This window comes from Hypanus sabinus, chromosome 1 (genome assembly GCF_030144855.1).
Source record: "Hypanus sabinus isolate sHypSab1 chromosome 1, sHypSab1.hap1, whole genome shotgun sequence".
Classification (NCBI taxonomy): Eukaryota; Metazoa; Chordata; class Chondrichthyes; order Myliobatiformes; family Dasyatidae; genus Hypanus; species Hypanus sabinus.
Window position 1 is genome coordinate 164204503 of NC_082706.1, and position 16858 is coordinate 164221360.

General features: G+C 45.0%; 1 protein-coding gene and 1 long non-coding RNA gene across 3 annotated transcripts in view; one reads left to right on the forward strand and one right to left on the reverse strand.

Moving 5' to 3' along the window:
- mapre2 (microtubule-associated protein, RP/EB family, member 2) overlaps positions 1-16858 on the forward strand; it is a 73845-nt gene that overhangs the window by 4617 nt on the left and 52370 nt on the right. The window lies entirely within an intron of this gene.
- LOC132399772 (uncharacterized) lies at positions 135-16835 on the reverse strand. The gene is made up of 4 exons (XR_009514070.1): positions 16761-16835; positions 13876-13951; positions 12102-12204; positions 135-746 (listed from the first exon to the last, which is right to left on the reverse strand). It is a non-coding gene; the product is annotated as an uncharacterized LOC132399772 (long non-coding RNA).

Below are 16858 nucleotides of genomic sequence, written 5' to 3' on the forward strand. Positions count from 1 at the left end.
CCTCACTATCCGCTGCAGGGTCTTACAATCCGAGATGGTGCAATTTCTGAACCAGGCAGTGATGCAGCTGCTGAGGACGCTCTCAATACAACCCCTGCAGAATGTGATGAGGATGGGGGTTGGGAGATGGACTTTCCTCAGCCTTCTCAGAAAGTAGAGATGCTGCTGGGCTTTCTTTGCTATGGAGCTGGTGTTGAGGGACCAGGTGAGATTCTCCGCCAGGTGAACACCAAGAAATTTGGTGCTCTTAACGATCTCTACCGAGGAGCCATCGATGTTCAGCAGGGAGTGTTCGCTCCGTGCCCTCCTGAAGTCAACAACCATCTCGTTTGTTTTGTTCACATTCAGAGACAGGTTGTTGGCTCTGCACCAGGCCGTTACAGAAGAGATGCCAGGTGAATGAGGTACATTGAAGGTGGTACTTAGGAGGAACAAGTCAGATGTGATGATACCCAGTGAGTCTAATACCAGTGCCAGAAAATTTAGTAAATATTTCTGGGGGATGAAATTAATCAGTACTTACAAAGGTAGCGATTGATCAAGGATATGCATGTGTCTTTATTGTGATGTTCTAAAACAGATTTTTGAGGAGGTTTGTCAGGGTAGTTTACATGGACTTCAATAAGGCCTATGGCAGGGAGGCTCGTTCAAAGGTAAGATCTAGGGGATCCAGGAAATATCAGTAATTTGGATGAAAAAATTGCTGTTATTGATGGTGTGAAAGGTAGTCTTTGGCCATTGGATATCTGGTAAATGAACAGAGAAATGGAAGATGGAATTAATTTTCAAAAAAGTAAGGCATTGCACTTTAGGAAGACTTGAAAGATGCATACAATAAGTAGGATTCTTAGAAATACTGAGGAGCAGAGAGACCATGTATATGTTCAAGAATCCCTGAAGTCAGCAGCAGAAGTAATTAAGATGATTCAGAAGGCAGTGCAGTGCATCTATCTTTGATATCTGAAGCACAGAACATAAGGGCCAAATGTTGTAATATAACTATGTCAAACATTGATCCAAGCATAAACCTTCTGCAGTTATGTCAGCATATCATTACAATAATTTTCATTGAGAGGATGTGGGGGAGGTTGATCGGGATGTTGTCTGGGATAGAGTGTTTCAGCAATGAAGAGAGATTGGAGAGGTTTGATTTGTTCTTTGGAGTGGAGAAGGCTGAGGAGGACCTGTTTTTTATAGAAAATGATTTGGAATATGAATCATAAGGAATCTTCCCCCTACCAGGTGTATCTATAGACAAGAGGGCACAGGGCAGGAATTTTAGAGTGGATTTTACTAAGAATTACGGTTATCACAGTGGTATGGCTAATGGAGCTGCTCCTTTATACCCCTGATCCCATTCCGATATTACCTGTGTGAAGTTTGTAAACTGTCTCTGACCAGATGGGTTTGCTCCGATTTCCACCCACAAACCAAAGATGCATGACTGATAGTTTCTTAAGACCATAAGACAAAGGAGCAGAATTTGGCCTTTTGAGTTTGCTCTGTCACTACAAATTGCATTGGTTGCAGGGGAGTGATAGAAACATAGAAAACCTACAGCACAATACAGGCCCTTTGGCCCACAAAGTTGTGCCAAACATGTCCCTACCTTAGAAATTACTAAGCTTACCCATTGCCATCTATTTTTCTAAGCTCCATGCACCTATCCAAAAGTCTGTTAAAAGACCCTATCGTATCCGCCTCCACCACTGTTGCCGGCAGCATATTCCACGCACTCACCACTCTGCATAAAAAATCTTACTGCTGATATCTCCTCTGTACCTACTCCCCAGCACCTTAAACCCGTGTCCTCTTGTGGCAGCCATTTCAGCCCTGGGAAAAAGCCTCTGACTATCCACACAATCAATGCCTCTCATCATCTTATACAACTCTATCAGGTCACCTCTCATCCTCCACCGTTCCAAGGATAAAAAACCAAGTTCACTCAACCTGTTTTCATAAGGCATGCTCCCCAATCCAGGCAACATCCTTGTAAATCTCCTCTGCATTCTTTGGATCTGGACATTTGGAATATGGGGAGAATAGAATACACAAACACTTAGAGGGGAGTGGGAATGCTTTCAAAACCGACATAGACTCATAAGCTGAATGCCTTTTTCTATCTTGTATGGAAACACAGGAAGAATATTTTTAACCAGAGGATGACTGAAGTCTGGAACATGCTGCCTGAGGGGATAGTAGGAGTGGGTACTCTCGTAACATTAAGAACATTTGGATTACCATTGTAATGAAATCTATGGGCCAAGTGATAGAATTGTGCATAATTTGTTTGTAGACCTTGAGTGGAGATAGAAGTGTTTGGACACCTACTTTATATCTGCAGATGACATGATGATTGCAGGCATTCTTGGGAACTCCGAGGAGAGAGAAATGGAAAAGTTATTGGTAGAACTTCTCTGGTCTCCTTTCATGAGGTCCTAGAGAACTGAATTATCAAACAAAGACTGAAATGTGGAACCTTAAAGAAGGTGGGGGGGGGGGGGGGGGGAAGAAATCATTTGGATCATCAGCCCAATTCCAACTCTTTGAAAGAATTGTCTAGTTTAATCCCACACCCAAACCTTTTCTCACTTTACATCTTTACACTACAGTTTAATTCTCTTCATGTACAGGTGTTGCTCCTATTTGAAAATTTCGATGAATGTGATTGGATTCTATCACCCTCCTGCACATCAAGGCAATCAGTAGTGGCAGAACACTCGATGGGCTGAATTGCCTAATTCTGCACTTTTAAGATATACCACACTTAATTTGCTGGAGGAACTCGGCAGGTCAGGCAGCATCTATGAAAATGAATAAACAGTCACTGTTTCAGACCAAGACCTTTCATTAGTAATCAGATGACACTTTTAAATAACAGCTCAAATCCCATTTATTTAACCTTGCTTTTAAATAACTTTTTGCCTTTCATTTTCATGTTTGCACTTTATCCCATTGTAAAGCAATTTGAACAACATAGTTTGTATGAAAAGTGCTGAATAAATATGGTGGTGTTGTTATTATTACAGTCAACACTGAGGTCACCAAATTTATGTTTGATTCATTTTCAGACGTGAGTAGAAAACTATGGCTGAATTGTTGTGGTACTTAACGTACCAGTATATGGAAGACCTGGGCAGCTTAATGATGCCAAACAGTGAATGATGCATATTTGATGTATTTTGGTTGATTTCTATCACACAGATTGGAGAAAATACAGAAGTTGAATTAAAACAGAGGGTTAAAATTTGGTGTAAGCTAAATGACTCATCTGACTTGTCTGAATATTGGACAGTACAGTGTGTCCCTCTTCCTCCATGAGGATGATTATTAAGTTTCATTTGTTACAGTTTGTATATTTTTCCCTTCTTTTAATGTTCTCAAACCCATTTTATATTATAAGTGTCCTCATTCAACCCCAGACATAAGCTGAATTGCCCCCCCTTGTCCCAGCTGTGCCATCTCTCCTCTTTTCCCACTATGCTGCCTCTCTAACCCTCAGTTCAAGAGCCCCCCAGGGCCATGTCCTAAACCTCTTCCTTTACTCTCTGCATACCCATGACTGTGTCGCCACCCACAGCTCCAATATGCTAATTATATTTGCAGATGATACACTGATTGGCCTTATCTTAAATAATAATGAGGCAGCCTACAGAGAAGTTATTAATTTATGCTGACACAATTGTATTTCTCAGCTATATTGACTGTTGTATATCTTGCTGTACATACTATTTATTATAAATTGCACATTCAGACAGACTGAACATAGATTTTTACTCCTCATGTATGTGAAGGATGTAAGAATTAAAGTTAATTCAATTCAATTGAATCTACTCACTCCTATCACACCAATTACTTTAATTCTTACTCCACTACTATCTCTTTCTCTACTGTCTATGTAGCTGAGAAATTAATGAAGAAGAGCTTATTGTTTCATATGACTTCTAAGCTACTGAAAAGTCATTTGTTGGAACTAATATAGCTTTTTCCTTAAGGTTGTCCTAGCCAGGGGAGGTAGTAGGGATAAGCTTCTACTGCCTATTAAATGCTCCCAGTGGTGTGCATCTCAAATAGCCTCTGACACCAAGTTTGAGCTCCTGGCCTTCCTGTGTGGTTTAGCTACTAAACCTGATGGAACCATTTCTCCTGACAGGAGAAGGGACAAACGTGGGTTACTGGCACCTTAAAACTAGTCGCTTTGGGCAAACAGGGCTCTTCAGCCTTAGTTGGAAGCTCATCTGGGAGGAGGAAATCTAGGAGAGGGAAGGCTTCAGGAGTAAATCCCGAGGGGGGAGGGAATCTGGAATTGGAGTCCCTTAGGGATTCATATGTTGAGTTCAAAGCTAACTGACAACACCTGTGATGCTTCTGGTGCCAAACTGTATCAGTCTCTGCCTTTCCTTTGGATTTATCAGCTGCGTGGAGAGGTGGAGCCTGCTGTCTGGACAACAGCTTGCTCTTATTGTCCTGTGTATCACGTAAACCGCTGGCATGCAATATCCATGGTTGACCCTGACCTATGGAGGGCCTCAACAATATTGGCCAATATCAGGGTTGCCAGAGTTCGCAGTTTGGTTGCTTTAGGTCTATTGTGTATATGTACTGTATACACAATATGACAGAACCTAGCACAATAATACCAACTCTGAAATAGAACAAAGCAATATTTTTTCAAGAAATAATAAAGTAGCAATACATTTTCCTGATATTCTTTATCTTTGCATAAAATGATCTGGCATGATACACATTTCTCAAAACACATTTCCTATTTTGCAGTGACTATTAACATAACTGATTCTATATTCAAATTTAAGAGGAGCGGTCAGACTGTTTAGTTGAAAACTCTTTAAATTAGGATGTTAACTGAAAGACCATTCCAAGATGGCGGCGTGACGCAGCTTACAGCGGCAACTCTGGAGTTGATTATCTGTTATTTATGAAGCCGGGTGCCGTGCACAATCATAATCGGATGAAAAACGGACGTGGGAGCACGGAGGAACATCTGGAAATCTCCAGGAAGACCTTCGTTGCTGCTGCTGCTGAGAGGTCCATGTCTCTGCTGGGAAGAACAGGCCCCCAGTCCTCGGGGTCGCGTTGCTGATGGCTGTTGGCGGGGCCATCTTAATACGCTCGGCAGAGAATGGTGCTCAGAGAAGCTGTGCCGCAGGGGATGGTCGGAGGTTCGGAGGTTCAATGGACTCGGAGTCTGCTGCGGTCAGGTTGCTTTCATTGTGTGCTGCGTCTGCGAGGCTGAGTCGGGCGGCGCCATGGAAGTGCATAGCGGGGTTATTCCCTTCTGCTGCCTGTGTGGGATGACGAGTCATTCGGGACCCTGAGGACTTGTGGAAACTGTGTGGTGGTTTCTTTTGAACTTATGGTCTTTTAACATCTTTGGACTATTTTTACTGTGCTCGTGGTCTGTTTTTTCTTATCAATTATGCTATTGTTTGCACTGTTGTAACTATGTGGTTTTATGCAGGTCTTGTAGCTTTAGTTTTTGGTCTTGTTTTATCTGGTGGGATTGGAGCTCCTTTCCGGGGAACACGCTAAGATGGTAGCGCGATATTAATAAGCAGCAGCCTTTCCGGACTCTGGATTGGGGTTTGTCAAATGTTATGTGGATTTTCTGGTGGTGTCTGTTTTTGTCGTGTGCTTTGTTGATATCATTCTGGAGGAACGTTGTTTCATTTTTTAACTGCATTGCATTTGTGGTTTTTAAATGACAATAAACTGAATCTGAATCTAACAGATACTCATTTTGTAGACTTTACTGGGTTTTTCCAGCATCTTTGTTTTTGATCTCCAGCATTTGTGTTATTTTAAATTCTTGGTGTGGTGTAATAGAAAGGAAGTTTGAGAGAAGACTGGGTTTTAATTATCAGTGAGATTTACAGTAGCAAATATTAAATACACAAAGTGTTTGCTGCAATTCCAATCCAACTCTAATTCTTAATTTCATAAAACAACTGTCTGTAAAATTGCATCATGTTTCCTTTAGGACACCTGCTTTCATTTCACCACAAGGAAAACAAAGTAAAATTGAATTTTGAATGTGTAGTAACTGTATATAGATGCATCTGTTACTTTCAATAAAGAAGAATTTATAAAAGTTCCATATGTTTAAGAAATACAGCATTCCCTTCTGCAAACATTATAATCTAAAACAAGACCAAAGCATGGCTAAGGGAAGGACAGGGCTGGCAACTAAATGTTCCAGGGTACAGGTAGTATTGATAGCATAGAACTGGAGGATAATGAGGAGGGGAAGTTGCATTTCTGATTAAGGAAAATATCATGATAGTCAGATATGAAATTATTAAGGGATCTTCCAGTGACTACTACCACTAGATATACTTCCGGTGAGGTCTTATGGATGGGCCTGATATGATCACCTTATTGGGTTTGTACTAAAGGCTTAATGATCAACTGAAATCAAACATATAGGGGGATTGTAAAAAGTTTCAACAATAATAGGGTTGTCATAGTATGGATTTTAATTTTCCTAATATAGGCTGGGACTGCTATAGTGCTAAGGGCTTGTAGATGGGATGGAATTTGTGTGTTTAGGAAAGCTTTCTCATTCAATATATTGATGGTCTTCCCAGGGAGAAGGCAAAGCTTGGGCACGGCAGATTTCTCAAGATGGCACCAGTATACATCTGTGACTCTGTGGGCTGCAGGAAATAGTGATTGAGGTGCAGGTGGGGCTGGGATACTCTGGAAGCAGTACCCATAGTTCTGTTAGTTTTAAATGTGTTATGGAAAGGGGTAACAGAATAAAGTTCTAAATTGTAAGTCGATTAGACAGGGAATGGCAAAAGTTGATTGAAGGAGTTTGTTTGCAGGCAGGCAGGCAGGCAAAGGGATGTCTCGCAAATGGGAAGCTTTTAAAAGTGAGCTTGTAGCGGTGTGCTACAAACAGCGCTAAAATTACGACACGGAGTCGGTAACTGCAGTCGAAGGAAAAACTTTATTCGAAAACTTCAGCCTCACTTTTAAGCCTCTGTCAACCGGCCCCCCATGGCGAAGAGGCTCCAAAGCTCTGTGCTCGCAAACCCCCGTAGGCTATCTAATTGTGAGTCGGTTCGCATACGCTAGGAAAAGAGCCGCCACATAACCCCCCCCCAGAACCGGCGATACACCCCCCAATGTCCACAGCCAGGGCCAGAACCTGCTTGGGAGGTCGGCCTCTGCGCCGAGGCGCCGGAAACTCGGCCGGTTGCGCCAGGTCCACATGGGCCGGCTTGAGGCGGTCCACCGTGAAAACCTCCTCCTTCCCCCCAACGTCCAGCACGAACGTGGACCCGTTGTTCCGGAGCACCGTAAACGGCCCCTCGTATGGCCGCTGCAGCGGTGGCCGATGCCCGCCCCTTCGTACAAACACAAACTTACAGTTCCGTAGGTCTTTGGGTACGCAGGTCGGGTGCCGCCCATGCTGTGAAGTGGGTATGGGGGCCAGGTTACCGAGCTTCTCGCGAAGTCTGCCCAGGACTGCAGCGGGTTCTTCCTCTTGCCCCCTCGGGGCTGGTAGGAACTCCCCGGGGACGGCCAGGGGCGCGCCGTATACCAACTCGGCCGACGAGGCGTGCAGGTCGTCCTTGGGCGCTGTGCGGATGCCGAGAAGGACCCAGGGAAGCTCGTCCGCCCAGTTGGCTCCTCGCAGGCGGGCCATGAGGGCCGACTTCAGGTGACGGTGGAAACGCTCCACTAGCCCGTTCGACTGTGGGTGGTAGGCAGTGGTGTGGTGCAGCTGAGTCCCCAAAAGGCTGGCCATAGCTGACCACAGGCTGGAGGTGAACTGGGCGCCTCTGTCGGAGGTAATGTGGGCTGGTACACCAAAGCGGGATATCCAGGTGGCGATCAGGGCTCGGGCGCAAGATTCGGAGGTGGTGTCGGTGAGCGGGACCGCCTCTGGCCATCTTGTGAACCGGTCCACGATAGTCAGGAGGTAACGCGCTCCGCGCGACACTGGCAGGGGGCCCACGATATCCACATGAATGTGGTCGAAACGCCGGTGGGCGGGATGGAACTGCTGCGGTGGGGCTTTGGTGTGCCGCTGAACCTTGGCCGTCTGGCAGTGCATGCACGTCCTGGCCCATTCACTGACCTGTTTGCGGAGTCCGTGCCAAACGAACCTGCTGGAAACCATCCGGACAGTTGTCCGGATGGAGGGATGCGCCAAGTTATGAATGGAGTCGAAAACACGTCGCCGCCAGGCTGCGGGGACGACCGGACGGGGCTGGTTGGTGGCGACGTCACAGAGTAGGGTCCTCTCACCTGGGCCCACGGGGAAGTCCTGGAGCTGCAAACCAGAGACTGCAGTCCTGTAACTCGGAATCTCCTCATCTACCTGCTGTGCCTCTGCCAGTGCCTCAAAGTCTACCCCTTGGGAAAGGGCATGAACGGTAGGGCGAGAGAGCGCATCCGCCACGACATTGTCCTTACCCGAGACGTGCCGGACATCCGTTGTGTATTCAGAGATGTAGGACAGGTGGCGTTGCTGGCGGGATGACCAGGGGTCGGATGCCTTCGTAAACGCAAAGGTAAGCGGTTTGTGGTCCGTGAACGCGGTGAAGGGCCGACCTTCTAGGAAGTACCTGAAATGCCGGATTGCCAGGTAGAGCGCCAACAGTTCCCGGTCAAAAGCACTGTACTTGAGCTCGGGTGGCCGCAGGTGTTTGCTGAAAAACGCCAGGGGTTGCCAGCGACCTGCGATGAGCTGCTCCAGCACCCCACCGACTGCCGTGTTTGATGCGTCCACTGTGAGGGCGGTAGGGGTGTCCATTCTGGGATGTACTAGCATTGCGGCGTCAGCCAAAGCTTCCTTCGTTTGAACGAAAGCGGCGGCGGACTCCTCGTCCCAGGTAATGTCCTTGCTCGGACCCGACATCAGGGCGAACAGGGGGCGCATGATCCGGGCAGCTGAAGGGAGGAAGCGGCGGTAGAAATTGACCATACCTACGAATTCCTGAAGGCCTTTGACCGTGGTGGGTCGGGGGAAGTGGCGGACCGCATCTACCTTAGCGGGCAGAGGGGTTGCCCCGTCTTTAGTAATCCTGTGGCCCAGGAAGTCAATGGTATCAAGTCCGAACTGGCATTTGGCAGGGTTGATTGTAAGACCGTACTCACTCAGTCGGGCGCAGAGTTGACGGAGGTGGGACAGATGCTCCTGACGACTGCTGCTGGCTATGAGGATGTCATCCAAATAGATGAACGCGAAGTCCAGGTCCCGTCCCACCGCGTCCATTAACCGCTGGAACGTCTGTGCGGCATTCTTCAGGCCGAACGGCATGCGGAGGAACTCGAAGAGGCCAAACGGGGTGATGAGAGCCGTCTTGGGGACGTCGTCAGGATGCATCGGGATTTGATGGTACCCTCGGACAAGGTCGACCTTGGAGAAGATCCGGGCGCCGTGCAGGTTTGCCGCAAAGTCCTGAATGTGCGGCACAGGGTAGCGGTCCGGTGTGGTAGCCTCGTTCAGCCTGCGGTAGTCGCCGCACGGTCTCCAGCCCCCCGTCGCTTTGGGCACCATGTGCAGGGGGGAAGCCCAGGGGCTGTCGGACCGCCGGATGATCCCCAATTCCTCCATTCTCTGGAACTCCTCCTTCGCCAGTCGGAGCTTGTCCGGGGGAAGCCGCCGAGCACGGGCATGGAGGGGTGGTCCCTGTGTCGGGATGTGGTGCTGTACGCCGTGCCTGGGCATGGCTGCTGTGAACTGCGGTGCCAGAACCGATGGGAACTCCGCCAGGACCCTGGTGAAGTCGTTGTCGGACAGCGTGATGGAGCCGAGGTGAGGGGCTGGCAACTGGGCCGCGCCCAGGGAGAACGTCTGAAAGGTCTCGGCGTGTACCAGTCTCTTCCTGGGCAGGTCAACCAGCAGGCTGTGAGCTCGCAAAAAATCCGCACCCAGAAGCGGTTGGGCTACGGCGGCCAGTGTGAAGTCCCACGTGAACTGGCTGGGGCCGAACTGTAGCTGCACCTGACGGGTGCCATAGGTCCTTACTGTGCTGCCATTCACGGCCCTCAGGGGGGGACCCGGTGCCCTGCTGCGAGTGTCGTAACTTGTCGGAGGTAAAACGCTGACCTCAGCCCCAGTATCGACCAAAAAGCGGCGTCCCGACCTGCTATCCCACACATACAGGAGGCTATCCCGATGGCCAGCCGCCGTAGCCATCAGCGGCGGCTGGCCCTGGCGTTTCCCGGGAACTTGCAGGGCGGGCGGCAACGGCGGGCTTCTGCGCCCCACCGCTGGTGGTAGAAGCACCAGTGGTCATTGGGCCGGGGGTTAGTGGGCTCTGCGGCCGGGCCTGGACTAGTTTGCTGCCGGGAGCGTGGCTGGGTGATCTGTGCGATGGACGCCCCGCTCACCTTTTTGGCGTTCCACAGCAAGTCCGCCCGGGCTGCCACCTTCCGGGGGTCACTGAAATCCGCGTCGGACAGCAGCAGGCGTATGTCCTCGGGCAGCTGCTCCAGGAATGCCTGCTCAAACATGAGGCCTGTGTGTCCCTCGGCCAGAGACAACATCTCATTCATTAAAGCCGATGGAGGTCTGTCGCCCAAGCCATCCAGGTGCAGTAAACGGGCAGCCCGCTCGCGCCGTGAGAGTCCGAAAATCCTGAGGAGCAGGGCTTTGAATTCCGTGTACTTGCCGTCTGTCGGGGGCGACTGTACGAACTCCGCGACCTGGGCAGCTGTGTCCTGGTCGAGGGAGCCCACCACGTAGTAGTAGCGGGTGTCTTCTGAGGTGATCCGGCGAACGTGGAATTGGGCTTCGGCTTGCTGGAACCATAGGTTCGGTCGCTGTGTCCAGAAACCCGGCAGTTTCAACGAAACCGCATGAACAGAGGCGGCGTCGGTCATTTCTGGTCCAAAAATCGTTTGGACCGTCGGGGTCACCAATTGTAGCGGTGTGCTACAAACAGCGCTAAAATTACGACACGGAGTCGGTAACTGCAGTCGAAGGAAAAACTTTATTCGAAAACTTCAGCCTCACTTTTAAGCCTCTGTCAACCGGCCCCCCATGGCGAAGAGGCTCCAAAGCTCTGTGCTCGCAAACCCCCGTAGGCTATCTAATTGTGAGTCGGTTCGCATACGCTAGGAAAAGAGCCGCCACAAGCTATTGAGAGTTCAAGATCTGCATATTCCTGGTAGTATGAAGAGCAATGCTGGTAGACAAAGGAAACCCTGGATAATGAAGGATGTTGTTGTTGGGCAAGAAGGAGGCATGGTAACTGGGATACAGGTAGCTGGGATCAAATGAATCCCTGGAGGGATATATGGGATGCAGGGGTATACTCCAGGGGAAAAAAATCAGAAGGGCAAAAAGATAACTTTAGCAAAGAAGATTCGGAGAATCATAAGAGATTTTTAAAGTATATTAATGAGGAAAAGTAACTTGAGAGATAATAGTGTGCCTCAAAACCAAAGTGGATATCTTTGTGCAGAGCCCCAAGAAATGGGCAAGGTCCTCAATGTGTATTTCTCCTCTTTTTTTACCATGGAAAAAGACATGAAAGTGTCAGACCCTGGGGTAGCCTACTTTACAGCATAGGAGGTACTGGATGTCTTGAAATGTATGTAGGTAGTTAAATCTCTGGAGCCTAACTAGCTATATCCAAGAACACTGTGGTAAGCTGGAGAAGAAATTGTGAAGCCCCTCACTGAGACTTGTGTATTATTCTTGGTGATGTGATTGGAAATGTTGGAAGACTGGTGGGTAGCTAATGTTATGCCAGTAATGTTGTGTGGTAGGTAAATTATGAGGGGGATACTGAAGGATAAGATGTACAAACATCTGGAAAGATCGGAATTGATTAGGGATTTTCAACATGGCTTTGTGCATGGGAGAACACAGAACAATACAGCACAATGCCACGATATTGTGCTGATCTAACCTGCTGCATCTGAATTTAGCTCATTCCTCCTACATTGCCCATAATGTTCTATTTTTCTTTCATACATACGCCTATCTGAGTCTTGCATGTTCACAATGTATTGGTCTCTGCCACCATGCTTGGGAGTGCATTCGAGGTACTTACCACTTTGTGTATATTTTTAAAAAACCTGCTTCTGACATCTCCCTTAAAAATTCCACCACTCACCTTAAAAGGATGTCCTCTAGTATTGCCCTGGGGCAAAAGGTGCTGGCTGTCCACTGTGCTACTTATATTCTTCAACACCCCTTTCAAATCTCATCTTCCTTTGCTTTAAAAAGAAAAGCCGTAGCTAATTCCACCTTTTGTCATGAGACATGTTCTCAAATCCAGGTAGCACCCTGGTAAATCTCCTTTGTACCCTCTGTAAAACTTCAGCATATTTCTTATGATGTGAAGCTCACTCAAATTTTCTTGAACAATTTTTGTGACAAATTTTATGTGTCATAAATTTTAGTTTTTTGAAGAACTAATCAAGACATTGATGTGGGCAAGGTGGTAGATGTTAGACATTGTTTATTTGAGTGTAGAGGAATGAGGTGTTTGTTTAGAGGTATATAAAACTGAGGGGTAGAGATGGATGAATGCACAATCTTTTTCCCAGAGCTGGGGACTCAAGAGCTAGAAAGCATAGGTTTAAGGTGAGAGGGGAGAGATTTACTAGGAACCTAAGGGGGACTGTTTTCATCCAGAAAATGGTCAGTATATGGAATGAGCTGCTAAAAGAAGTGGTTGTGGCAAGCACATTAAAGACATTTGAAAAGTACAGGATAGAAAAGGTCTTGAGAGATATGGGCCAAAGTTGGGCAATTGAGATGAACTTAAATCTTGATTGGTATGGACCATTTGGGTTGAATGGTGTTCTTCTGTGCTGTGTGACTCTAACTTGAAAGCATTCATTTTAAAGCATTAATGTGCATCGCTGACGGTTTTACGTGAAAGTTGGCATACTTTCAAGTTCCATTAGCTTTATTAAAGTGCAAATTCTGACATTTCAAAAATAAAACTAAGTGCATTTTTACATCGTTTTAAATACTGCACATTCATTTCTGGTGCTAGTGACCTATTAGGAAGCAGATTGAATTTAGATATTTTTGTGCAGCTCTAAAGATTATAAAATTGAATAAGCTTGAACGTTGTGCAATATTGTGCCCCCAGTACATCACTAGATGTATTGGTTATTAACACTAATGATGCATTTCACAGTGTGTTTTGATGTACATATGATAAATTAATCTAAATCTGAGTTGAGTCTACAGCATTAAAGTTTTAAGAATTGACTTGTAAAGGTTTTGAGCATGGAAAAAGATACTGTGTACAGTATTATATGGAAAGAACAAAACTGCTAGATAAGACATCGTTGTTCTCTCTCCCCTCTCTGCAAGCTTAAAAGATGCTCTGTATTCTCAATTTTTAAGTTTTAAGAATCTTTGATTTGAAATGTTAACTGTTACTCTTTTCACAGGTGATGCTTAACTTGCAGATTCCAGAATTATTTTTGTTTTTATTTACTGCAAGCACAAGGCCTAATGTTTCCCCTCCCCCTGCTGCTTTTAATCTATAGCATGTGTGCCTTGCCTTTTTTAGCTGCCCATGTTGCAACTCTAATGGGGTTAATATCTTTATTCAGTGTGCAAAGTCTTTTCTAACATGCACACAATCTTAGGTCTTGTGTGGAAATAAGTTCACTGTTGAGTTCTTGCACAACATCCACCCAATGCAGCTTTAATGCACCATTTTGACTGTTGTAGAATTTAAGCTCATCTCTAATATCATGACCATCTGGGTATTTGATAACAGGTTATTAGGTTTTACTATCAAATTTCATAATCTCTTAGAGTTGTAAAGCATAGTAGCGGATCTTTTGGCCTATTAACCCGCCTACACTACTTTGATTTACCCACTTTACAGGCTTTCACCCCTTGGTGGCTCAGCAACTTACCTGGGTGTATCTTAAATGTTGTAAGAGACATACGTCCACCACCTCTTCTGTCTGTACATTCCAGACTCCAACCATTCTGTGATAGGAATAAGAACCCCCTTAATTTTGTATAACCTCTTATCAGGACACTCCTCAGCCTCCAATCCAAGGAAAACAAACCGAGTTAGAATTTTTTCTTACAGCTGTAATGCTTCAACCCTGGCAGCGAACTGGTGAATGTCCTCTGCACCCACTCCAGTATAATCACATCCTTTCTCCAGTTTGATCAGACTTAAACATTTCTGAACAGTCCATGTTCATTATTAATTTTTACACTATTTTTGTAACATACAGTAATTTTTATACCTTGCAATGTATTGCTGCCACAAAACAAATTTCACAACATGTCAGTGAAAATAAATCTGATTCTGAGAAATGCCTTTAGATGTTTTACCTGTACAGATGAAAGATGTTGTGGTAAATGTATGGTATTATTAAGAAAATTTTAATTTTATCAAATGCGATAATTCCTGCACATGGCAATTCATTTCATTGTAGTATTGAATGCATTTATAATAGAAAAGCATACTCAACAGTAACTCTATGTCTAAGCATTAGAAGACTTGTTATCACAAATGTTAGAGCCTTTGTATTTGGATAACAGATCTGAATCCTATCAGCACTACCACCTTTAGATTTGTTCCCAAACCCCAGTCCTCATTCTGTATTTAAGTACCTTGGGTTTTCTGAGGGGTGAAAAATGAAATTTTGCAGGAAGTTTCTGCATGCATGTCCACTTTAAAAATTGTTCTATTGTAAGTTGAAGGACTGACAGCTCCATTTTGTAACTTCAACTTCATGCACGGTTGGAATTGATGTTGAAGATGTAATTTGTAAATACAATCTTTTATCTTTAATTGGTGGATATATTGAAATTAGGATTTCGGCATTCTTGGTTACCAGCATATCAGGTTCAGCATTTGTTAAAGATTGTGGTATGAGTGATTCAAATCAGTGTGTATGCAAAACACTGACTCAAAGCAGAAGCCAGAAATGACATAACAGATATAGGGAGGTTGTAGAAACTAAGGTGACTTTGTATTGTTGTTTAAGATTAATTTTTGTAGGGCAGGACAGTGCAAAGTACATAATTGGCTGCACTCCAATTAGAGATGCAAATTTCAAACAGCTGGTGTTATACTCCAATATTCAAGATATAAAATGAATAATGTATCTCCCATATATACTTATATTTACTGTTCTTCAGTCTTTGGAGAAGGCTGCATTTGTACAACAATATGTAGTAGGGATAGAATCATTTGAATACAGATTGGGAGCTGCAGAATCTTATATTTGGAATTTACTAATCAATTTCCTATAGCTCTGCACAGAAAATAAACCCCAGAAATAGTTTTTTTTAAAGCTGAAGTAGGAGAAAATGGACCAGTACAAGAAATAACAAAATAAGTTCACATCCCAAATTTACAAGTTGCTACAATTCGTATTATTTCGATTTTGAATAAGTGCTCGTTAATGGTGATTTGGAGAAGACTGGTGGTTAGAACAAGCTGAGGATGCCATGGTCGGGAGCAGGAAATGGAAGTTGGTGCTGCAATTTGCATAGGCAGTTTCCATTATGAAGACAGATGTAGACATTTTCAATGCACCGCTGTAATAAATTAGTAGTTGTGGTAGGCCTCCGTTGGTCAGAATTAATCATGGATATTGCATCCTAGCTGTCTAGATACGCAATCCAGGGCAGTATAATATGGAGAGCAAGCTGTTGCCTATGTAGCAAGCTCCTCCTCTCCAGGCATCTGATGAATCCAAAGGAACGGTAAAGACTGATACAGTTTGGCACCAGAAGCGTTACAGGAGTTGCCAGTCAGCAGTTAACTCAACGTAGGACTGTGAAGGACTCCAGCTCCGAATTTTTCTCTCGGAGTTTACACACTAAGCCTTCTCCATGAGTGGGTATAGCCGCAAGGCTGCGGAGGTTTGAGATCAGAGTTTTCCTTCTGCTTGATGACCTGCCAAGGCGAACGAACCCCATCTGTCCGAAGCGACTGGTGTTAAGGCACTAGTAACCCACCTTTGCCCCTTCTCCTGTCAGTAGAAACAATGCCGCATGTGAAGGCAAGGAGCTGGATTTGGTTGTCAGAGGCTATTTGAGGCGCACGCCATTGGGAGTATTTTAAAAAGTAGTCGGAGCTTATCCCCATAACCACCCCAAATTATAACAACCTTGGGAACCAACTGTAATAATGAAGTTCTAGATAACAACTGCTACAGAGTTTTTAATAACTAAATCGATTTAGATATGTATAGTTGCAAACATTTTGTTAAAGAACTGAGTCTAATCAACTCCATTACTTTCCTTCACTGAGCTTAAATCTTTGTTCCTTTTTAGAATAGCGTGCCAGTTATTCTCGGACAGTTCAGCGATCAAACGTCTTGGCTTTTAAAAACAATAATCGTACAAATTTGAGTTGAAGTTATTATACTGTATCTCAGCAGCACGGGGTTTATAATAAGCTTTAAAATAAGATACATTTTATCATTTTCATCCGCTTTGACAGGCGTGTATGTGTCTTGTATGGCTTGTTAATATTTGAAGTGAATTGTTGATTGTAAAGCGTTCCGCATTCCTATTATTATTTCTTCCATGTTTATGTGGCGACTAATTTCCATTTAAAAATCTTAAATGTTAGATTTTTAAAAGGAACAAGAATATGCGAAAAATAAAGAATGTCCTTATAAGCGAAAACTCCGAAAAAGATGATGTTTCTTTGTGCTCCCAGAGGAAGCATCTGCGTTTTTCAAACAAAACTACATGGTCTGCATTAAAATGTCATTTTGAGAGACGAGTCTAAGCATGAGGGGTTATGCAACAAATAGAAGAGCACCTGTATTTACTCGTTTCGCTTTAGATATTGACGTGGCCCGATGCTGTCCCCGGGTGGATTGTTAGGTTCGGTGAGTTCGCTGGTTACTATGGTAAAAT